Source organism: Caretta caretta, chromosome 11 (genome assembly GCF_965140235.1).
Source record: "Caretta caretta isolate rCarCar2 chromosome 11, rCarCar1.hap1, whole genome shotgun sequence".
Lineage (NCBI taxonomy): Eukaryota > Metazoa > Chordata > Testudines > Cheloniidae > Caretta > Caretta caretta.
In genome coordinates this window covers 80,255,514-80,280,705 of record NC_134216.1, presented here as the reverse complement: position 1 = coordinate 80,280,705, position 25,192 = coordinate 80,255,514, and the positions used below count along the sequence as shown (strand labels likewise).

Here is a 25,192-nt window from a genome sequence, read left to right as displayed (position 1 = left end):
TTCTGTGGAACTTGAAGTCTTTAAATCATAATTAGAGGACTTCAGTAACTCAGCCAGAGGTTATGGGTCTATTACAGGAGTCTGTGGCTGAAGTTCTACGGTCCATGATGGGCAGGAGGTCAGAATAGATTATCACGATGGCGCCTTGTGACCTTAAAGTCTATGGGCCGGTCTACACTACCGCATAAGTCATTGTAACTTACATCACTCAGGTGTTAAAAGCACCCTCCCCCCTGTAGCGACACAAGTTTTGCACTGTCCACCACACCAGTGCTATGTCGGTGGGAGACGCTCTCTCCACAACATAGCTGCCAATTCTCGCAGAGATAGAGTAACTATGCCAGCACGCCTAATGCTGCATCGGAACAGCTATTCTGATGTAGCGCTGAAGTGTAGACTTGTCCTATGAGTCTATAAGTAACCACAATTAAATGAAAAATTTGATAAAAATGGATTTCCTTTTGGAATTCATGCTTTGTGTTTATAGTTTCAGCATACATTTGGACTGCATATGATGACTGAAAAGAACCCTAAGTAAAACCCCCCACTTTTGTTAAAGACCATAACTAGCCTCGTCAATGAATTTCTGTTTTAGGTGTATAACACATTTCTTGCAAACATTGATACAGGCACCTACCAAATGCCTGTATTGATCAAATCAAAGAGCACACACATTTTCTTATAAAGGCAGGAAATGGAAATGCATGAATAATAAATATGGTTCCTTGTACTTCATCTTGAAAAAAAAGCATGTGAAGCTCTCCATACGATGTTCACAGCTTTAAAATGAAACCAGTACAGGCCATCAGGGAGAGGAGGAGGAGGGGGTTGGGAAGAGAAGAAAGTGAGCTGTGATTTGTGAAAGGGAGAAGAGACTGAGGAAGTCAGTCTTGTATAGAGAGGAGACACTAGGCATAGTGAGGAGAATGAAGTGGTTTGGAAGGAGAGGAATGAGAGACTGGAGGATCTGGGGGAGAAGGAGGACTATCACGCTGATTAGTACAGTGTAACAACAAACAATAAAATAGCAGAAAAACCAAAATGAAGAATCAGGTGGTTTGGGATAAGAGAGAGGAAAGACTGGTGAATGCGGGGAAAAAGAGGATAAAGGGAGTATGAGGCAGGGAAAGAGGTTGGGAAATGAGGCATTTCCCATGAGGGAAAGGAGAGATTGGCAGATTTGCAGAGAAGAGGACAGTATAAGGGGTTTTGGTGGGAAAAGGAGAGAATGAGGTAAGTATGAGGGAAAGGAGAAGAGACTAGGGGAGTTTTAGGTGTTCCAGGAGACTTGGATGTGGAAGGAAGGAAAGTTTAGAGAGAGGTGGTGTTAGAGAGAGGGAGGAGTCATTAGAGGAGAAAATGGTGGGGGGCGGGGGCGGAGAATTTCACATAGAGCAAAGGCTGGAGGGGAAAGATAAGAGACTGTAGAGGGACAGTGGAAACCTGGCATGCTTTCTAAAGATTGCTGCAGCAGAGGAAAGGAGCCAGACCACAATGGCACATAGGAAGAGAAATGAGAGGAGGCCACAGTAAGTGCTGAAGGTCTTTTTTATTTTTAAAATGGAAATGGGGACAAAGTAACTTGCAGTATTGGAACCTTTTACACGTGGCAGGAAAGGGGGGCAGTGGTTTCATAGGGCCACGTCCTTTCCTTTCAGCGTTTGGGGCAGAATTTCTCTTCTGGGTATGTGATAGTGTTGTCCTCCCTTACTTGAAGGATGCCTCCCCCCCACCCCAAAGCTGCCATTACATGTCATAGTTGCTAAACAGAGAAGGGTGTATTTAGATTAGATGCAGTATTACCACCGTGTGTGTCAGGCAGCCCGGAGGCAGGTCTACTAAACATGGGAACAGACAGTGTTAACCCTTAAGCACCATGCAGCTTTTTAAGTGCCATCTTTAGTTAGAGCCATTAAGTCAATTTAGGCCTACACTCTGGGTTGAAGTCTTAAGTGGAAAAAAAGTAACCAAAGGCCCTCTTACTCTATCAGCATGTTGGGCTAGATTCAAAGGTATGTAGGTATTCCAATGCTGAGCAGTGAAACACCCAACTCCCAGGCACCCTGCTGCCTGCTGCAATTCTCTGCCCGAAGTTGAGTGCACAGGCTCCCTATGCATTATATGGGGAAAGCTCGGCACCCAACAAAAGGATTCTCAGAAGCCAGCAACTGAGCAGCGAGCCGCCTAAACAAATCAGGAGTGAAATGCAGAGAAAAGGGCTGGGGCTTAGACTCAGATCCTCAGAGATATTTTGGTGCCTATCTCCTACTGATCTGAGCTGAGCCTTTATGCTTACGGGCTGACAGGAAGAGCCTATATCTGCTCAGGATTCTCCGCCGTGAATCCTCTCCTGGAGTTAGGCACCTAAGACAAGTCAGTCCATTCACACAAAAAGAAAAAAAAACCCACCACACACCCCAAAGACAGGGGGGAGACAGTGAAATCCTACTGAATGGTAGCCAACAGCTCAGTGGTTAGAGCACTCCTGTGGGATGTGGGAGACCTAAGTTTGAATCCCCACTCTGCCTGAGTTAGAGCAGAGACTTGAATCCAGGTCACCCACATCCCAAGTGACTGCCCTGATGCTTGAGTATTTTGGGATGGGGCTATGTCCTCTAGCCTGTTGAAGTTGTTCCACTTTGTATAAAAACTAAATATTCATTGGGCCAGAGGGAGACTCCACAGCACAGTAGCTAGGGCATTTACCAGGGATGTAAGAGAGTCAGATTCAAGTCCTTGCTCCAGTTGAAAAGAGCTTGGACAGTCTGCTGGTCCTCCTGCAGGAAGCCCTACAATGGAATCTTTTTTAGACACAAACAACATGCAAGACCTGAAGGAGAGGGCCAACACAATCATAACACTACGCTGTACTAACACAATAAGAGGAAAAAATAGAGAGAGCAACAACCAAATGTATCTTTAAATATCAGTTTAATCTAATCTCTGCCCACCAATACTAGAATGCATGAATCACAGTTGCATAGTTACTACATGCAGTTCCTACAGGACAGTGTTATCATTGACATATGCCTTAACTGTGCATTTCCTCTCCTTAACATGTTTCCATATCTCTTAAGTTTAACCTTAAGTGTGATTTTCTTAAATTTGTTATGCTATCTAATTATCCTCAAAATACATTCCTGTAACATTTATATCATTAAGTTACTGATATGTGCTCATAACCATAACTCCTTCAGTTTTTGTTTGGGAATAACAGTGACTAAATATATTTTTAAAGAGTTTTGGAAAGGATAGTGTACCGGGGTAGACACCCGCTCCTGCCCTCAGGGGCTTAGAACAGCCCCGGAGAGGGCTGTGGCTTGGGACAAGAAGTCTGGGCTGATTGGGGAAGGCAGCAACAGCTGGGGCCATGCCCCAATCAGGCCCAGCTGGCCCCTATAAGAGGCTGCGAGCCAGGAGTCCAAACAGATTCTCTCTGCCTGTAGAGAGAGAAGGGTCTGGCTGCTGGGGAGCCTAACCAAGTGTCTAGAGTGGAGTAGGGCTGGGGGAAGGCCAAGGGAACCCCGGCCTGAAAACACCCCAGGCTGGGACTAGTTGAAGGCCAGTTAGGTACTGGGGTTGCAGGGGGCAGCCCATGGGTAGGCAGAGGCAGCAGGTCCAAACCCCCTTACCTGCGATGAGTGGCTTATATACTGCAGTCAGCCCCAGTGAACGGGGGCTAGATAGTGACTGGGCAGTAGCCAAAGACTGAGGTGGGGATAGGAGGTGGGGGTTCCCCTGGGTGGGGAGACCCTGCAAGTGAGGGTTACTGCCAGGGGCACCGGGTCCAGGAGGGACAAGGGGGCCTCGTGTAAGCAGGACACTGGCCTGCAGAGGGTGCTCCAAGGCTGGAATTAGAGCTAATTCCCAGGACACCAGCAGGAGGTGCCGCAGGGGTGAGTCCCACACGCTTATAGATAGAAACTCTCATGCTTCAGCAATTGCTGTGCTGGGTCAGAAGAGTTTTCCATCTAGACCAGTATTCTGTTGCCAGCTGTGGCCAGTACCAGATGCTTGAGAGGATTTTTAGTACAGAGGCCTAAAGTCCAAGAATTCCCCAAGGCTATGCTAAAAGAATTGTCATGCAAGACTCCCATAAAGTTTGGCAAGTAACGCTAAGAGAAAGATGATGGAAATGTACCAGTTAAGACTCTTTATAGAGTAAAAAAAAAAAATTAGTATGATATACTTTCACAACCTATTGTATGTAAATTGTTTTCTGCTATGCTAAGTTGTAACTGAAATCACATGAAAGGGTATAAGAAAATGGAAATGGTTGAGGGGAATTTTACTCACAGCACAGGTATATGAAAGATTTGTTTTTCACTATCTAAGCTCTATTGTAAGTTGGTTAAAGTTGTTATGGTGGAAATTTGGAACATAATGGAAGATATAAGCTGTACTGTCAACAAGTTGACATATGTCAATGACTGGTTGGTACCAGTCATGCAGTTATACCACAAACTGTAATACAAGGTAAACAAGTTACACATAAAGACCTGAAAAAGCATGACCAAAGTTGGGTTAAGTTGAGTTTGCAGACTGGAGTCCAGATTGGTGTGGTAAACCTCACCCCTTTCTGTAATGGGCTGTTATATTCTTTAGTTAGAGTTATCTAGCTTAATAAATTCAGTTAATCTTACTATCTGATGTCTCACTAATCAACACTTTAATAGAACTCATTTTCTACAAGAAGGTGCAAGAACTATTGCAATATTCCCCAATGGCAGGAGTCTAGGAATTACTATGTTCTGAATAAAATATAACTAAATAAAATACAGTCAATTAACAAATGCAAATATCTAGAAATGTAGTAAAGCTTCTGTGGATAAATAAGACTTGTTTCTCAGACCCTTCTACAAGCATGAAAATCATTTTAAAATATAAAAAGAAAATATCTAATGACCTTTGCATTCTACTAGAATATACACTATGGATCTCAAACATGTGGCCCGTGGAGTTATTTGCTGCGGCCTGCCAAGCTCCCTGGCTCCTCAACCCCCGACCCAAGTTATTTCCTGTGGCTGCCAAACTCCTCTCACCCGCTGCCCACAGCACGCTGTGTCCCTGCTTCTCTGGCAACCTCCAGGCGCTTCCCACCACCAAACAGCTGTTTGGCGACGCTTATCACTTTCCAGAAGGGAGTGAGGAGCTACATGCTCAGGGGAGGAGGTGGAGAAGAGGCGGGGAAGGGGTTGGAATAGGGGCAGGGAGGGGGCGGAGTTGGGGTGGAGACTTTGGGGAAGGGATTGGAATGGAGGCAGGGAAGAGGTGAGGCGGGGCGGGGCCTCATGGGTGGAGTGGGGATGGGGGCAGAGGTGGCGGGGCTTTTATATCATTATATGAAAAGGTGTCAGTGATGTGGCCCTTGGGGCAATGTACTAGTCCTCATGTGGCCCTAGTGGTGATTTGAGTTTGAGATCCCTAATATACACAGTAATATTGTAGTTGTAAGATGGTTGCTCCTAAAGTATATGTTAGTGCCAAAATGCTTTTGAATTGCTCTTTACAAAATGCTGAAAAGACAAAAATGTTTTTAATAAGGAAAATTAGACCAGTGATATGCTAATATTGTCAACAATATTTCAAAGGAAAACTGCAAATGTTAAAATTCTATTTTTTTGATCAATATATTGTGAATTATCCCCAAAACAGGCAAAGTGAGGTTGAGAGGGAGTAGGTGCTTAATACACCTACTAAGAACTAAGCTATCACACACAGTTGTATTGGCCAGTTCTGCTACTGAAATCATTTTGAGATGACAACTACCAAGGCAGCTCTGCTGGAGTCAACCCAACTGAGGTATAACTCTTTTCTTGTACATAATTTTTTTTTCTTTTTCATTATCAGAACACTTGCCAAAATATTTTCATGAATGGAAGACTACAAAATGGAAATAATTCTCTGTACAAAACTTAGAATCATAGAATATCAGGGTTGGAAGGGACCCCTGAAGGTCATCTAGTCCAACCCCTGCTCAAAGCAGGACCAATCCCCAACTAAATCATTCCAGCCTGGGCTTTGTCAAGCCTGACCTTAAAAACCTCTAAAGAAGGAGACTCCACCACCTCCCTAGGTAACCCTTTCCAGTGCTTCACCACCCTCCTAGTGAAAAGGTTTTTCCTAATATCCAACCTAGACCTCCCCCACTGCAACTTGAGACCATTACTCCTTGCTCTGTCATCTGCCACCACTGAGAACAGCCTAGATCCATCCTCTTTGGCACCCCCTTTCAGGTAGTTGAAAGACACTATTAAATTCCCCCTCCATTCTTCTCTTCTGCAGACTAAATAATCCCAGTTACCTCAGCCTCTCCTCATAACTCATGTGCTCCAGCCCCCTAATCATTTTTGTTGCCCTCCGCTGGACTCTTTCCAATTTTTCCATATCCGTCTTGTAGTGTGGGGTCCAAAACTGGATACAGTACTCCAGATGAGGCCTCACCAATGCCAAGTGTGGGGCCCAAAACTGGACACAGTACTCCAGATGAGGCCTCACCAATGCCAAATAGAGGGGAATGATCACATCCCTTGATGAGCTGGCAATGCTCCTACTTATACATGATGTTATATATATATATACACTTAGTAGTATATTTCAAAAGTTATAATGGTAAAGTTGCATTTGTGCATGCATATGCATGACTTCATTTGTTCTCATAATTTAAGTTCTCTCAAAAAGTTAACCCCTCAAAAAAGTATTGACTATAGCAAAGTTGGTTGGCAGTAATTAACTGCAGACTGATTAATTCAGCTAAATTATTTACAGAGTAAGTCTAAAAGACACTGTGTAATGTTGCAAAATTAGGACCACAGAGAATTACCTTTCTACAATAAAGCTTTTGTCCAGTTTACAATATCAGTTAACCTTCCAGATGCACATCTGTTGTACTTAATAAAAACCTGAACACCACAGAAAATGGGATAATAAATCACATACACAGTTCTATTTGTGGAAAGTAACCATATAAATAGAAAAGGGGAATGGAGACCAAATTCAGCATTTTCTTTCTAGGCAGAACACTAACTGTAACCAAATGACTAAGCAGAGAATGCAATTCTGTCTAGTGACCTATTTATAGAATCTCTCATGTATAATGAGAACCCTGAAAAATGACTGGAAGAAATCCAGGCAATGATGCTTTTTATTTCTAGAGCAAGATGACTGAGAACTCATCTATCTGCAAAGAGCATATGTGAAATATTATTGTGAAATATTATTGTGCAACTTATTGCAGGGGGAGCTCAGATATCATGATAATGAACTCTCATCCATGCCCTCATCACCCTGCATGTTGACCACTGCAAAGTTCTCCTCTCTGGCCTTGAAAAAACCCATATTGCCCCATTTACATCTACACATAATGCTGCTGCAAAGACTTTATCTTGGCTCATCACCTCAACCTTGTCTCTCACACATCCCTTTTCCATCCCTACTTTGGCTCCCCGCACTCCAATGAATCAACCACAAAGCTACTTGTATTTGCTTTCAAAGGTTTTTTATGGCCTATCCACACACTTCTATCATCTCATATGTAGAGAGACATTGACATCTGCCCCCTTTGCACCCGAAATGGTGCCAGTCTTGACTGCTCATTTGTAAAATTTTTCAACATTTTCACATTCTCTCCTATACTGCTACTTCTGCAAAGCTATCACTTTGCCCTTCTTCAAATCCTGCCATAAAATTCTCCTCTGGCATGATGCCACATTCATCTTACGTAGCAGCCTAGATATCCTTCGGAGGGGGTAAGCTGTTATGGAGAATTAGGGGCCTCCTACTGCTGTGTATCCAGGGGTCAGGATGTGTCCCTTAGTAGAGACCTTTTAACTATCATGTTCAAAATATCAATATAATGTGTGTGCAGTGTATGAAGATTGCATAAGTAAAAGTTGGGAAGAAGTACTAACTGCACAGTCTCCGTTGGCAAAACAAAACAAATTTTAAGGGAAGTGCGTCTAATGGTTAAACATGGGATTTATGAGAAGTTCTAGGCTGTATCCCTGGCTGCCTCTACCCGTCATGGCTGTGTGAATGTAGGCAAATCATTTAAATTCTATCTGCATCAGTTTTTCCAAATGTAAAATGTTGTAATACTACCTAATTTGTTCACAGGGTGTTGTGGCACTTCATTTTTGTAAATCCTTCTTTACATAACACCTTATATCTTCTTAGCTCAAAGTATTAATATTACTTCCTCCAATAAATATGTACTGGTATTTTTCAGGTTTACTTTTTAAACTAAACCGAATGGGCAAATAGCAGTGAATTCAGAAAATATTCCAAGTGGACCAAGATGGTCTTTTGCTAGTGCACAGATCATTTACATGTCTAATTCAAATTTCAATACAACACAATTAGTACCAAAAAATGGTGTGGAATATACTTAGCTCTACAGTGTGCACAAGTGTCAGACCAACAGAGATTTAAAAACGTATTTTAAAAAACCAGTAGTAACATGGTATTAACATATTAACAGAAAAATACGAAAAGCATCATGCTCGCATTGCTTCCATGTAATTTCAGTAGTATATAAATATAATAAATGTATCAAATGCACACCACCGATATACTCATTATTTGTGATCCACAAACGGTAAAATGCTTTGGAGCTCTACATCAGGAATACTGCACAGCAACTCTGCTGAGTATGGCATCCAGCTTTTTACAGAAGCGGCAGGTTTTCAGTGCAATGCCAGAGTGATGAAATGACTCCCTTATCTTCTGGTATGCCTGCCTCAGCACCTTTAATCTTTGCACGGTACTGATGCGTGTCACATTCATACCCCTTATGCAACATGCCATGAGAAATCAGACTGTAGGTATCGAAGCTCCTACAGCGGGAGTGAAGCTGGGACTGAGCAGCCTCCTCTGCCCACAGAGCCAGCAGATCCACCAACTCAGATGTGCTCCAAGCAGGGAGCGTTCTCTACGGAGTCACCATAGTCCGCTGGGAAGATGTGATATGAGCTCTCCACACCGAGCAAACAGGAAGTGGAACGTCAAAAATTCCCACGCCTTTAAAGGGGAAGGGGCAGATGCCGGTGTATCTGGCTGCAGGGCAGCAGAGTTCAAACTGCTGACCATAAATGGTCAGGATGGGCATTGTGGGATGCCTCCTGGAGGCTATTTACATCAGCATAACCAAGCGCAGTGCCTATACTGACAATTTGTCAATATAACTTTGCCACAAAAAGCTCTACGCCTCGCGTTGAGGTGGTTTTATTTTGGTCGGCAAAGCAGGAGAGTTTTGTCGGCGGAAGGAACACTGTGTGTGTACACCTACCTTATTTTGTTTACGAAAGATTACTTCTGTCGACAAAACTCTGTAGAGAAAACAAAGTCTTAAAGGGAGTTTTCCACAGTGTGGAGAGGGGTTCTGCACAAAAATGAATGCAGTCTCAGGTTCCAACAACATTTTAGATATTTATCATTGGCAGCTGAGGATGGGGAGACAAACCACGATAGTCACAGTCTAAAAACCTGAACATAAAAGATACATGTTAATCGCAGCCCCACCGTTGGTCCTTTCCACAATTCTCAGGCACAAATCTCTGGGCAGAACAACTAGGACGGGTTGGAGAGGGGGAGGTGCATTCACCGCCAGAGAAACCATCCACAGAGGGGAGTGGTTTGACCCAGAAAACTGCATTGCTGTCAATGAAGTTACTGTGCATTTATGTTAGTGTTGCTGAGAGCAGAATTTGGCCCAGAAAATATATAATGTTCATTAGTAGAAGTAAGATCTACAGAATATCGTAACAGTTTGTAACAATATAATGTTACAGTAGTACAACTTAAAATTATTATAAAGATAATAATATAAATGATCATCATACCAAAATGTAACAGTCTTTACAGCATTATAAAAAGATAAACCAGCAAAGAGTTGCTAGCTTTATATCAGGTTTCAGAGTAACAGCCGTGTTAGTCTGTATTCGCAAAAAGAAAAGGAGTACTTGTGGTACTTTAGAGACTAACCAATTTATTTGAGCATGAGCTTTCGTGAGCTACAGCTCACTTCATCGGATGCATACTGTGGAAAGTGTAGAAGATCTTTTTATATACACACAAAGCATGAAAAAATACCTCCTACCACCCCACTCTCCTGCTGGTAATAGCTTATCTAAAGTGATCACTCTCCTTACAATGTGTATGATAATCAAGGTGGGCCATTTCCAGCACAAATCCAGGTTTTCTCACCCCCTCCCCCCCCCACCCTCCCCCACCCCCCCCACACACAAACCCACTCTCCTGCTGGTAATAGCTTATCTAAAGTGATCACTCTCCTTACAATGTGTATGATAATCAAGGTGAGCCATTTCCAGCACAAATCCAGGGTTTAACAAGAACGTCTTGGGGGGGGGGTAGGAAAAAACAAGGGGAAATAGGTTACCTTGCATAATGACTTAGCCTCTCCCAGTCTCTATTCAAGCCTAAGTTAATTGTATCCAATTTGCAAATGAATTCCAATTCAACAGTTTCTCGCTGGAGTCTGGATTTGAAGCTTTTTGTTGTAATATCACAACTTTCATGTCTGTAATCGCATGACCAGAGAGATTGAAGTGTTCTCCGACTGGTTTATGAATGTTCTAATTCTTGACATCTGATTTGTGTCCATTTATTCTTTTACGTAGAGACTGTCCAGTTTGACCAATGTACATGGCAGAGGGGCATTGCTGGCACATGATGGCATATATCACATTGGTGGATGTGCAGGTGAACGAGCCTCTGATAGTGTGGCTGATGTGATTAGGCCCTGTGATGGTGTCCCCTGTTACCCTATTTACCAGCAGGAGAGTGGGTTTGTGTGTGGGGGGGGTGGGGAGGGGGTGAGAAAACCTGGATTTGTGCTGGAAATGGCCCACCTTGATTATCATACACATTGTAAGGAGAGTGATCACTTTAGATAAGCTATTACCAGCAGGAGAGTGGGGTGGTAGGAGGTATTTTTTCATGCTTTGTGTGTATATAAAAAGATCTTCTACACTTTCCACAGTATGCATCCGATGAAGTGAGCTGTAGCTCACGAAAGCTTATGCTCAAATAAATTGGTTAGTCTCTAAGGTGTCACAAGTACTCCTTTTCTTGTAGCTTTATATCAATAGCATGTGTCTGCACCTTTGAAATTAGAGATTATACTTTGGACGGAAGATGAAATAGCCTGAGAGAAGTTAAGCATCCCAATCTGTGAGTTTGCTTGATGTCCATACCACTCATAATTCAGTCTGTGTCACCACTTGATAATACTGTTTAATTATCTAAATTATCTGCACAAATGTGTGATGCTAGTAGACCTTCAGAAGATGTGAATTTTCAAATTAGTTTGTCCACAGGCATCTCCGATTACTCCCATATCTAAATCAACGTTTACTCAGATCCCATTAACTCCAAATTTATCTGTACACATTTTTTTAAATGTAAAAAGCCAACATGAAGCAAAATGCAAGCACCTAGCAATGCTTTCCCTTTCAAATAACTGTTTAAAGTACCTTGCTGGAGCAAGCCTGATGACTTAGTGGGCAGCCACACGCACTGTCAGGCAGAAGAGCTGGATCTGGGACAGCCAGTCTCAGAACACCCACTCATTTGCCCAGTAGCACTGACATAACTGAAGAAACAATGGTCAGTCTCCGAGGAGAGGTTTCAACATGCTTCATACTTTCACAGTGAATCCTTGGTAGCAGGGTACCAAGGTCCATATTATTCCCGCAAGATCCATGCACATAACTCCTTTCTTGGGGTCTTGCGAAGACTCTTTGGGGGTCAGGATTTGTGTGGTGCAGGGATTAGGAACTAGAAAGCTGAGATGAGATAAGGGGAGGGGATGGACATTCAACTTGTTTTCCACCTCCAGCTCCACTATCTCCTTACAGACTAGCTGTAAAAAAGTAATACAGCCTGTTGTGTGGCTATATTGGAACCAAGAACGTAGAGACAGGCAGGAGCCAAAGGGGGACTCCAGGCCAGCACAAAACTATGATGTCTCCATGTTGATAGACCTTACTTTCGGTAGATCCCCACAGAGCTGCAGGGTTTAGGGGAGGAATCCATTCCACTGGCAAGCAAGAGACCCAATCAGATAAAAATGGGTTAAAGGAAATGCTGCAAGGAGACCCTCAGTTTCCGCCCATCCTAAATCCCCCTACCAGTGTTTTTTCTAGAGGAAGCAGAAAACCTGGGGGAAAAGCTGAAATAGCTGAAATAGGAGAATTCTTAACTTACCTAAAAAGTTTTCTTTCTTCTGGAAGTAACATCTTTGGATCACTTACAATGGGTCTTACCTCTGTTTGCAGCTCTGTGGGGACAGAACTGGCCCTGTCAATCAAGACAGGCTAGGAGTGACACCACTCCCAGAGAACAAGGCAGCCTGAGATACTTCCAAAGTTGCTCCGTGGAGCTAGTTCATTGAAGCATTAGCAGGTAATCAGACATAAACAGAAATTATCACACACTTTTCCTACTGCAGAACTTCAAATTTCACCCCAGCTACTAGCAGAAAGACAAATTGTGCACCAAATAGAAAACAAAGGAAGATGTGAGAATTCAAGCCTTCCCTTAGAATTATTATCCTTGTGCTGGGTGAGAGGGATCTGCAGATTCTCTTGGTAGAAGAAAAGAAATTTTGGGGTAAATTAGGGTGGCCAGGTGTCCGGTTTGCTACCAGAAATCCTGTTGAAAAGGGGACCTGACAGTGTCCGGTCAGACCTACTTACTGGACACCCAAAGTTTGGTTACTGCAGGTGGGGGAGGTACCGGTTATCACCTGCACCAGCCCCTACTTAGCCGAGGCTGCCTCCTATCTGTGTTGGGCAACTGCAGGTCCCAGCCCCGGTTCCACAGATGAGTCCCTCCCGACCTGAGCGGGAGGGAGGGGAAAAGCAGCAAGTGAGGGGGAGAGGGGAAGAGGAGAGAATAGGGGTAAGGCCCCAGGTGAAGGGGAGGGACCTCAGGGGGAAGAGGCAGGGCAGTGGAGGTTCCAGCACAAAGTTGGCAACCCTAGGGTAAATTAACACATTCTATTCCATTCTTCAATGGGAAAGTCTGCAGATCCAGTACAATGGGATGTCTAATCTAGTGTGTCTCAAGGGAGGAAAACAAAGGATGAATGAGTAGATTTTTGTATTCTGTATTGTTTGAAGTGTTACTGGGCGAACATAGTATGCACTGCTCTCCCTCCAGCGCCAGGGACTGATAAGGCATGCATGTTTCATTTGTAAAACTTAGTGAAGGTGTCAACAAATGCCCAGGTTGCCACCCTACATCTCTTTATATGTTGCATATTATCCTTCGGGTTTCCATCGACTTGAATGAGCAGAGAGATTTTGGGGGGGGAAAGTTGCTTTTTACCTCTGAAAGCTTCTGAAATACACCAATTTTATCATCTAAAAACAGAAGCCTTGGCAGCTTTTTTATTTTATGAGTGGTATAGAACAACAGAGAATGTCCAATGTGGATTTTTACAGGTCTCGTGATATGCAGAGTAGACCAGAAGGGTGATTTTGTGTGTGGGGGAGCGGGGTTAGGGTGTTTTGTATGTGTGGCAAAAGATGGGGGAAAAGACAGTTTCTTGTGACCTGTGGAATAGTGTTTAGTTAGGTATTAAGGATTCTACTCACTCACAGCACAACTTTGCTGTCATGAGAGGAACAGGACTCCAAAATGATTCTTGAAAAGTGACTGCAACCAGGATGACAACTTTAAAGATAGCAGGGGGTTGGGAGGGAGGCATATCAGACAAGGGATTACAGGGATGCTTGGTCAGGGCATTTAATACAAAATTTAGATCCCAAGAAGGACCTCTTGGCACAGGGCAAAGAAATGAGGCAACTAATCTTCCTACATCCAGGTGAAACAAAATCCTCCACCCACTTGCTCTCTAGCGCACTAGAAATGGCCATCACTTGGTTTATTACATTGTGAAGATTCAGGCCCACATGAAAACCTTCCTGTATATACTCCAAAAATACATTTCACTCAGGACGTGACTGGATCCATGCTAAGGATTTTACATTGTGCCTTACAGATAGAACAAGCCCCTGAAAATGCCCTTTTTGTGGAATACATTCTCAGGATTAAATGGGTATTTATGAACACATGCAAATAACCTATTTTAATTAGCATGTTTTAGTTACCATGTAGCTAGATCCAGCCATAAGTACTCCTTTTCTTTTTGCAAAGACAGACTAACACGGCTGTTACTCTGAAACCTGTCAAAATGATCCTTGTGAGAGATGATCCTTCCTCCAGAAGGGGGCCACCTGAATTAGATCTGAGGACTAGCAACAACATAGGACCACTTCTGCTTTCTCTCTCTGTCTCTGTCTCTCTTTTTAAGTTTTCCTATGGAACTCTATATAGCAGCAGCAACAACTACAGACATACAAACAATGTTTTGGGCCACTGATGAAAGTGCATGATCCTTGCTTTGGCCTGTTACTCTCATCATCTTGAATAAAACTTTTGTACCTTTGCTGGCACAAAGACAACTACGCTTGATACAAGATAAATGGTGGAAGAAAGTAGCAGAAGACACTCAAATGTATGCAGAAACAAAGGAAACAAAAAAGTTCTTTGATTCCTTGAAGCTAGTCTATGGACTTTCAAAAGTGGGCACAATTCGCTCATGATGGCTGATGGCAGGACAGTCATCAAAGACAAACATGGCATAGAACAGAGATGGGTTGAACATTTCAGCTAACTACTGAACAGACCGTCCCCAATTGAAACAAGTGCTATTAATCAGATACCTCAAAAGCCTATTCAGCACCACCTTGACTCACCACACTCACTTGAAGAAATAGAAAAGGCAATATGTTTGATGAGCTCAGGAAAGTCCTCGGGCAGAGATGGAATACTGGCAGAAATATATAAATCTGCAGCTCCAAACGTGGTAACAACACTCCAGAAGATCCTTACTGACATCTGGGACAACAAAGGAATGCCACAAGACTTCAAAGATGCCACAATTATTCCTTTATTTAAAAATAAAGGCAGCAAAATAATCTGTCATAACTACCAGAGGATATCTCTCTCATTGGTTGCTGGAAAAATCTTTGCTCATGTCCTCCTGAACCAACTGATTTCAGCTGTCTCAGAAGCCAATCTACCCGAGACTCAGTGCAGATTCAGACCTGGCCGTAGCACCATAGACATGATTTTCAGTATCAGGCAAATACAAGAAAAATTTATTGAACAAAACATGAATCTGTTTAGTGTTTTCACTGATCTGACAAAAAAAAAAAAAAAGCATTTGATACAGTCAATAGAGAAGGATTATGGATGATCCTTAGCAAACTTGGTTGCCCACCAAAACTGGTAAAGATCATTCATTTATTTCATGAGGGGATGCAAGGTCAAGTACTTTTTAATGGAGATCTCACTGACTCCTTTCCCGTTTCAAATGGAGTCAAACAAGGCTGTGTCCTTGCCCCTGTACTGTTCAACCTCTTCTTCACCCAAGTTCTCATCATGCTACAAATGGACTCAACAGAGGCATATACATCAGATAAAGACACGACAGCTCAGTCTTACAAGGCTTAAAACAAAAATAAAAGGAACAAAACTACGACTAAGAGAAGCACTCTTTGCGGATGATTGTGCCCTCCTAGCACGCACGGAGGGAGATCTCCAGTGCATCGTAACTCGCTTTGCTGAAGCATCAAAATGGTTTGGCCTCACAATCAGCCTGTGGGTTGCACCAATCATCTCATCACCGCTCTGGGGCATATCCCCGAGCGTCTCCATGAGTGGAATCCAACTAAAGTAAGTTGACAGTTTTACCTATCTCGGCAGCAACATCTCCCATGATGGATCTCTTGAGAAAGAGATCATGAACAGGATACAGAAAGCTTGTCAGTCATTAGGAAAGCTACGTAACAAAGTCCTGAAATCCCACAACATAACCCTCTCAACAAAAATAAAACTTTATAATTCTTTTGTGCTCACATCTCTCCTCTACAGCTGTGAGACCTGGACACCATACAAATGGCATATCAAACAGCTAAAGGCCTTCCATATGCGGTCTCTGTGAGCCATTTTGGGGATCTACTGGCAGAACAAAATTACCAACCTGGAGGTTCTGCAAAAGTCAAATGCCATAAGCATCAAGGCCATGCTGATAAAAGCCCAACTGCGCTGGGTTGGACACATCATTAGAATGCCTGAACATCAACTCTCCAGAAAAATTTTCTATGGAGAATTGGCATGAAGACACCGGAATTAAGGCCGCCCCAGAAAGCACTACAAGGACAGCATCAAGAACAGCACACACTTTGTTGCAATAAAACTGGTTGATCTTGAGAAGACTGCGTTAAATAGATCAGCATGGTGACATAGAACACTCAGAGCTTTTCAAGCCTTTGAAAAGGACAGAAATAATCGATTGTTAGCTGCAAGGGAAAAGCGTCTTACTACTGCTATAACTACCAAGAAGCTCATCAATGACTTTGTCTGCCCTATCTGCTCACGAGCACGTGCGTCATGCTTTGGACTTCAGAGTCACTCCAGAATCCACAAAAAAGATAGCATGAAAATGTCATCATCGAACCAACGGACTACACACACACAAACCTTTGCTGGATGATGCAAATAAGTCAACTGATGGGCAGGCATCCCAGTGTCTGACTCTCCACTCTCCTGGATCTAACCTTTGCTTGCTTAATGAGCCGCTATGATATTTATTTAAGTTAGTTTTTGAAAGACAGCAAATTGTTATTTTGTTTGATTTTATTTCTTTTCTTTCTTCACGTAGGAACAGAGCAAATTAGAGGCTCATAGCTGGTCTCAGGACCTGAAACTTGTTTCCTTGTTGATACAAGCCACTGTCAGTGTTGTAGAACATCATCAGTATATCTTGGCTGAGCAGGATTGGTGTTACAGCTCTTAGAGTACATGACTGCCCTGAGCTTGAGCTAATTGATACATTGTTGGAGCTCTGTTTTGCCATTATCCTCAGATGAAACTGTTTCCTGGATGAGCTTCCTTGCTGTTGAAGCTTGTGTAGATTGTCTCCACCTACCCTCTCTGACACTGACATACCCCAGCTCTCTGAGTATTTCCTTTCTTTTAGCTGCCAAGAGAAAGATATCAATATTGCTTTGGCATTGGGACTATGTAGGACAGGGATGATGGGTCTCGTGGGCTCAGGAAAATAAGAAAATGCTGGACAGAACATGTGAAACTTCACCTCACAACAGTCTGCTTTTGCAAGAGACCATCATCCGGACAAGAGACATCAGAGCCCTGTTAGATGTGAATGGAGAATGGATGATATTGTGACCACCAGCATCTGAAAAACTTTTATAGAAATAATCTTGTGTGGCATTTGGTATCTATGACTCTCCCCAGAATTAATATAGACTTCTTGGAGTTATTCCGTTCATGTCAGAGTTGACCAATCCGTGTTGCTCCAGAAAAGAATCAACTGTGAAAGAGCTGTTTTGTGTGCCTTCTGCAGGAAGGGTGCTCTGATGGGCTGGTCATCTTGGAATGTTTATATAAGAACCCTTTTCTGCTCAATGAAAGCCACAATATTAGTTAGCACTTTGGCTAGGGTTAGGGGCAGATAGGCGAAAAGATAAAGCAACATACTGAGAATGTTGTCTGTTGCATGTGAAGCTGAGATATCTCCTATGGGAGGATCACATAATATGTAGATAGATGTTCAGTTCAGCTGACTATAGAAAAATCCCCTTGGGAAATTGCTGCTTCAGCTGTTGCAGTCAGAGCAGGACTTAAAGCCCAGAGACCGGGGCATGCCACTCCTAGGGCAAAGTCTACTACTTAACTTGCATCCGATGCATGTTACTTGCATCCAATGAAGTGAGCTGTAGCTCACGAAAGCTTATGCTCAAATAAATTGGTTAGTCTCTAAGGTGCCACAAGTCCTCCTTTTCTTTTTGCGAATACAGACTAACACGGCTGTTACTCTGATACTTAACAACTACTTACCAAATAACTACTGTAAACAAACTATTTACAAGGCCCTAAGGCTCAAAGACCGAAGACGAAGAACCGCTAACCCTTGCTAGGTGAGGGAAAGGTGCTCTGACTAACCAGCACGGGCAGCAAGAAGGAATTGAGAGGGCACAGGGCTGGCAGCACCTAATAAATGTATGCATGAGCATGGCACTCAAGCGGATGCCACAGCTGACCCTATGGATACTATTCAGGCAAAAAGCTCCAATGGCCATGGACATGGGCACACACACCTATAATGGAATTGACATGAGCAAGCACTTAAAGAAGAAGGAAGAAATACAAGGTGCAGACAAAAAGGAGCCAAATGGTAAAATGTATGCCACTAAAGCCGAGGAACTGGCTTGAGGAATAAGTAATAAGATGATGGATTCAATATCCTAATAACCCACAGAAATGAGACCTAGGAAAATATCATAGAATCATAGAATATCAGGGTTGGAAGGGACCCCAGAAGGTCATCTAGTTCAACCCCCTGCTCAAAACAGGACCGACCCTCAATTAAATCATCCCAGCCAGGGCTTTGTCAAGCCTGACCTTAAAAACTTCTAAGGAAGGAGATTCCACCACCTCCCTAGGGAACACATTTCAGTGTTTCACCACCCTCCTAGTGAAAAAGTTTTTCCTAATATCCAACCTAAATCTCCCCCACTGCAACTTGAGACCATTACTCCTTGTCCTGTCATCCGCTATCACTGAGAATAGTCTAGATCCATCATCTTTGGAACCCCCTTTCAGGTAGTTGAAAGCAGCTATCAAATCTCCCCTCATTCTTCTCTTCTGTAGACTAAACAATCCCAGGTCCCTCAGCCTCTCCTCATAAGTCATGTGTTCCAGTCCCCTAATCATTTTTGTTGCCCTCCGCTGGACACTTTCCAATTTTTTCACATCTTTCTTATAGTGTGGGGCCCAAAACTGGACACAGTACTCCAGATGAGGCCTCACCAATGTCGAATAGAGGGGAATGATCACGTCCCTCGATCTGCTGGCAATGCCCCTACATATACAGCCCAAAATGCCATTGGCCTTCTTGGCTACAAGGGCACACTGTTGACTCATATCCAGCTTCTTGTCCACTGTAACCCCTAGGTCCTTTTCTGCAGGACTGCTGCCTAGCCATTCGGTCCCTAGTCTGTAGCGGTGCATTGGATTCTTCCATCCTAAGTGCAGGACTCTGCACTTGTCCTTGTTGAACCTCATCAGATTTCTTTTGGCCCAATCCTCCAATTTGTCTAGGTCCCTCTTTATCCTATCCCCACCCTCCAGCGTATCTACCACTCCTCCCAGTTTAGTGTCTTCTGCAAACTTGCTGAGGGTGCAATTCACACCATCCTCCAGATCATTAAGATATTGAACAAAATCAGCCCCAGGACTGACCCTTGGGGCACTCCGCTTGATATCGGCTGCCAACTAGACATGGAGCCATTGATCACTACCCGTTGAGCCCGACAATCTAGCCAATTTTCTACCCACCATATAGTGCATTCATCCAGCCCATACTTCTTTAACTTTCTGGGAAGAATACTGTGGGAGACAGTGTCAAAAGCTTTGCTAAAGTCAAGGAACACCACGTCCACTGCTTTCCCTTCATCCACAGAACCAGTTATCTCGTCATAGAAGGCAATTAGATTAGTCAGGCATGACTTGCCCTTGGTGAATCCATGCTGACTGTTCCTGATCACTTTCCTCTCCTCTAAGTGCTTCAGAATTGATTCCTTGAGGACCTGCTCCATGATTTTTCCAGGGACTCAGGTGAGGCTGACAGGCCTGTAGGTCCCAGGATCCTCCTTCTTCCCTTTTTTAAAGATGGGCACTACATTAGCCTTTTTCCAGTCATCCGGGACTTCCCCGGATCGCCATACTGCTGAGGTTCGTTGTCAGTTTTTTCTCAGGCCTCACACAAATGAACTCCCACTGAAGTCAGTGAGAGTGTGCCAGAGTAAGGAATGAGTGTAACCTAAATAAACACTAAACAAAAAACTCAAGCTTTGGACTTATGATTATATGTAAATATAAAAACACTTCTATTAAAGAGGACAATCTCAGCAGTGCAATCCTAAATTGTACATATATCTATTTATCTATATTAAGGTGACACAAGTTTCAGGTCGCAGGCTGTGTCTGAATATTTAAAATTAAATTAGCCAACAAAAGATAAACCACATTGACTAATGCCATGACCAACCAGATTACCTGTTATCATATTGTGTAATGTAATTGTCTTCACAGTTAAGTAAATAGAAAATTAATTTCTCTAGACTGACAACAGGGCAACAATTTGATTTTGTGTAATTAGAAGCAGAGATCCCATATTCAAAGCATATTTAAAATTCAGCTACCTGGGAGAATGGAAATGGATAAACTGCAAACAATTGTCAGATGTTCACAAAAGGATGAAAGAGTATAATGGTAGCAATCTGAGTTATGAAGTCGAGTTTTGGAATTAGATTCAAATCCTAACTTCCCAAAGCTGACGGGCGTTTGGTGCTCAGTGTTCCATTTAACAAGCATTCCACACACAGCATTTAACAAATCCTGTATCTTGGCAGGGGGTTAGATTAGTTGACCTTTGTGGTCCCTTCTAACCTATGGTTCTGACTCTAATTTTTTGTGGCCTTGATCAGCCCAATCCAAACTTCGTCACATGAGTTCACAAAGATTCTCCAAACATCTTTGAGGTTGATGGCTTCCTTAGTTACATTACATTTAAATCACTTTATCTGATAAGTTCACAAGCCTAGAGAAAGGGGATTAATAACCAGTGCATCACAGGGTCTTCCTTTAGTCCTCCAAGGCCTGTTTCTTTCTTCTTTCCTTTGGCAGCAGCCTGCTAGAGTCTTAATATTCTGTCCCCACCTCCTGCTGTTTGGAGGAACGATAACACAAACCTCTGGACCAGTGTAGCAGTAGTTCCGTAACAGAGAAGACTCACTTACAGTTTTCCATTTAACAGGAAACTTAAAACTTTATTTTGTAAAAATCTCTTTGACATGGAGAAAACCAGAATGCAGAATGTAAACTGAGCACTATTTGAATTTTTTAAGATGATTTCATGAAAAATGGAATAGTACAAAGAAAAAATAAGAGTTCAAAATAAACCCTTATGCCAATTTTTCACTAAATTATCTCACTTTTTTGGGGTCCCTTTTGTGAGAAATCTAAATCACTTTGTGATCTGTCCTTTGTCCATAACGCTACTCCTCATGCACCAATTCCAACCATATCAGTTATACACTGGTAGTACGACAGCACTTTATAATTTAGTTATAATCGCAAATATGTGTGGCAACCAAACCCACTGCATTTGACAAGAAATCTGCTGTAGTGCACAGTCACTGACTCAGTTCCTATGCAAGGGATATATATAAACAGATATGCCTTGAATGATTAATAACTACTGATTCCTCCTGCCCCTGAAAAATTAGAAGAGTTATACATCTCTTTTTATACCAAAACAGAATTCACCTAGGAAGTAAAGTAAGAAAATGGTTCACACCACATGAGACTCTGTCTAAGTACTCACAGATCAGCCAAGGTCAGGAGTTCCTTTCCCCATGAATACAAACAAAATGGCTTAGCTAAAATTATTAATCATTTAGGCAAAAATCTCTCATAATTTGCAGATAGTTAAAACCTCTTTCTCCTTGCCAACCTAGCTGGAAAGAACTCCAAGTTACCAAGCCAAGCAAACCAGAAATGATTGGCTATAATATTGACAGTCCACTTGGATGAGCTACTTGTTACCCCAAGATATCCAAACCACATGTTTTCACCACAAATGATAAACTATACATTGTTTTCCTTGTAAATCACAGAGACCATGGATCAATAAAATAGACTTGTCTTTCACCCCAAATTAGAAGCTGCATATTTATTTGCATTGTGAGTCAGATCTACATCCTTCTCTATGTGGATAATGTCTCTTGTAAGTCCTAAATACTGTAAAATGCCTATGTACGATCAAAGAATGTATGGAGTAGGTCCTCCAAATTTAGAAGATTGTAAGTAAGGCTACGATTTTGTCAAGGACATTTTTAGCAAAAGTCACAGACAGGTCATAGGCAATTAACAAAAATTCACAGAAGTCATGACTTGTCCCTGATCTTTACTAAAAATGTCCATGACAAAACAGGAAGGGAGGAGGGTCGAACACCCTGCCCTGCTGTGGCTGGGAGCTGCGGCTCCTACCCCATGGCTGGGAGTTGGGAGGGACCCCCGCCTGTGGCAGCTGGAGAGCGGTGGGGAATCCCCCGCTACCCAGGGACTGGGGAGCTCTGGGGGATTCCCCCCAGACGGGGGAGCTGCGAGGGTTCCCCTGACACTTGTGATGGCTCGGGAGCTGTGGGGATCCCCTGCATCTGCAGGGACCAGGGAGCTCCAGGGGCTCCCTCACGCTGCCCGTGCTCTGGAATGGTGGTTGAAGCATGCAGGGACATATGAATCTTTAACACATCTAGCACGTAAATATCTTGTGATGCCGGCTACATCAGTGCCATGTGAATGCCTGGTCTCACTTTCAGGTGACATTGTAAACAAGAAGCAGGCAGCATTATCTCCTGCAAATCATAGAGTATCAGGGTTGGAAGGGACCTCAAGGAGGTCATCTAGTCCAACCCCCTGCTCAAAGCAGGACCAATCCCCAACCAAATCATCCCAGCCAGGGCTTTGTCAAGCCTGTCCTTAAAAACTTCTAAGGAAGGATATTCCATCGCCTCCCTAGTTAACACATTCCAGTGTTTCACCACCCTCCTAGTGAAAAAGTTTTTCCTAATATCCAACCTATATGTCCCGCACTGCAACTTGAGACCATTACTCCTTGTCCTGTCATCTGCCACCACTGAGAACAGTCTAGATCCATCCTCTCTGGAACCCCCTTTCAGGCAGTTGAAAGCAGCTATCAAATCCCCCCTCATTCTTCTCTTCTGCAGACTAAACAATCCCAGATCCCTCAGCCTCTCCTCATAAGTCATGTGTTCCAGTCCCCTAATCATTTTTGTTGCCCTCCGCTGGACGCTTTCAAATTTTTTCACATCCTTCTTGTAGTGTGGGGCCAAAAACTGGACACAGTACTCTGGATGAGGCCTCACCAATGTCGAATAAAGGGGAACAATCATGTCCCTCGATCTGCTGGCAATGTCCCTACTTATACAGCCCAAAATGCCATTGGCCTTCTTAGCAACAAGGGCACACTGTTAACTCATATCCAGCTTCTCGTCCACTGTAACCCCTAGGTCCTTTTCTGCAGAACTGCTGCCGAGCCATTTGGTCCCTAGTCTGTAGTGGTACATGGGATTCTTCCATCCTAAGTGCAGGACTCTGCACTTGTCCTTGTTGAACCTCATCAGATTTCTTTTGGCCCAATCCTCTAATTTTTCTAGGTTCCTCTGTATCCTATTCCTACACTCCAGCGTATCTACCTCTCTTCCCAGTTTAGTGTCATCTGCAAACTTGCTGAGGATGCAATCCACGCCATCCTCCAGATCATTAAGATATTGAACAAAACCGGCCCCAAGACCAACCCTTGGGGCACTCCGCTTGATACTGGCTGCCAACTAGACATGGAGCGATTGATCACTACCCGTTGAGCCTGACCATCTAGCCAGCTTTCTATCCACCTTATAGTCCATTCATCCAGCCCTTACTTCTTTAACTTGCTGGCAAGAATACTGTGGGAGACAGTGTCAAAAGCTTTACTAAAGTCAAGGAATAACACATCCACTGCTTCCCCCTCATCCACAGAGCCAGTTATCTGGTCATAGAAGGCAATTAGATTAGTCAGGCATGACTTGCACTTGGTGAATCCATGCTGACTGTTCCTGATCACTTTCCTCTCCTCTAAGTGCTTCAGAATTGATTCCTTGAGGACCTGCTCCATGATTTTTCCAGGGACTGAGGTGAGGCTGACTGTAAACAAACTTGTTTGTCTGAGCGATTGGCTGAACAAGAAGTAGGACTGAGTGGACTTGTAGACTCTAAAGTTTCACATTGTTTTGTTTTGGTACGTTTGCAGTTATTTTTTGTACATAATTCTACATTTGTAAGTTAAACTTTCATGATAAAGAGATTGCACTACAGTATTTGTATTAGGTGAATTGAAATACTTTTTTTGTATTTTCAGTGCAAATATTTGTAATAAAAATAAACATAAAGTGAGCACTGTACACTTTGTATTCTGTGTTGCAATTGAAATCAATATATTTGAAAATGTAGAAAACATCCAAAAATGTTTACATAAATGGTATACTATTATTGTTTAACAGTGCAATTAATCATGATTAATTTTTTTAATCACTTGACAGCCCTAATTAAAAGTCACCGATAAGAAGAATATTACGGACATTTGTTATACATCATCACCATCTACTGGAAAGGACTCTTCCCCATCCCAGTTTTATAAGGATAAGAAGTGGTGAGATTTAATTTCAAAGATTGCACTTCTATTTTGGTAATACAAATAAGTGTAAGTTATCTTGCCTTATGTACACTTTCTAGTAAGATCTCAACTAACTGCTCAGTATCTGTGATAACCACTTGACGACTGTATTGTTTGTGTGTGCAATACACACAATTGGTTGTGTCTGCACTTGAGTGGTGAACTGTTGATTTTATACTAATGTGGTTCTGAGTGAATTAATAAATTGTTGATTGGTTAAGAATAAGCTAGTGTCTGATTTGAGAAACACTGTTCAAGTTGTAAATTGACCTGAAAAGAACCCAGCAATAAAATTAGTAAACTAACACTCCTTGAACTCAATAAAAATATGTTGTCCTATTAGATTCCATTCTATACTGGCTATAACACTTATTCAATTGGCAAACCTAGTTCGTTAGATTTTAGCTTTAAAATATAAACTGGCACCTCTGCAAATTCATAAAAACTGACCACTGTCACTCCCCTGTTGAAAAGGTTATGATTGGCTGAAAGTCACTGTTCTATCTAAATATGTATATCTTTAGTGCATGTGAAGTTATGAGATTGTGTAGTATGGTTGTCCCTAAAACATGCTGTAAATTGGGGAATCAGCCAGATATTAGCTCCCCAGAGACAACAGCAAGGAAAGTAACCAACGCCCAGGCAGGGTATCAAACAGCCATCAACAGCCATTGTCCAGCAAGGGAACTACAAGTCAATGACTCACCTGCATGAGGCCACACCAGGGGGATTGCGCAACCTTGCCTGGGGACTCAGCAATGCCTAACAGACATGCCTTGA

At 42.8% G+C, this 25,192-nt stretch overlaps 1 protein-coding gene and 1 long non-coding RNA gene across 7 annotated transcripts in view; one reads left to right on the top strand and one right to left on the bottom strand.

The window, feature by feature from the left end:
• The window catches only part of ADARB1 (adenosine deaminase RNA specific B1), a 244,668-nt gene that overhangs the window by 85,358 nt on the left and 134,118 nt on the right, over positions 1-25,192 (bottom strand). The gene's annotated exons all lie outside the window — the stretch shown is intronic.
• On the top strand, positions 1,415-24,638 carry LOC125644684 (uncharacterized). The gene is made up of 3 exons (XR_007359088.2): positions 1,415-1,529; positions 5,656-5,802; positions 24,279-24,638. It is a non-coding gene; the product is annotated as an uncharacterized LOC125644684 (long non-coding RNA).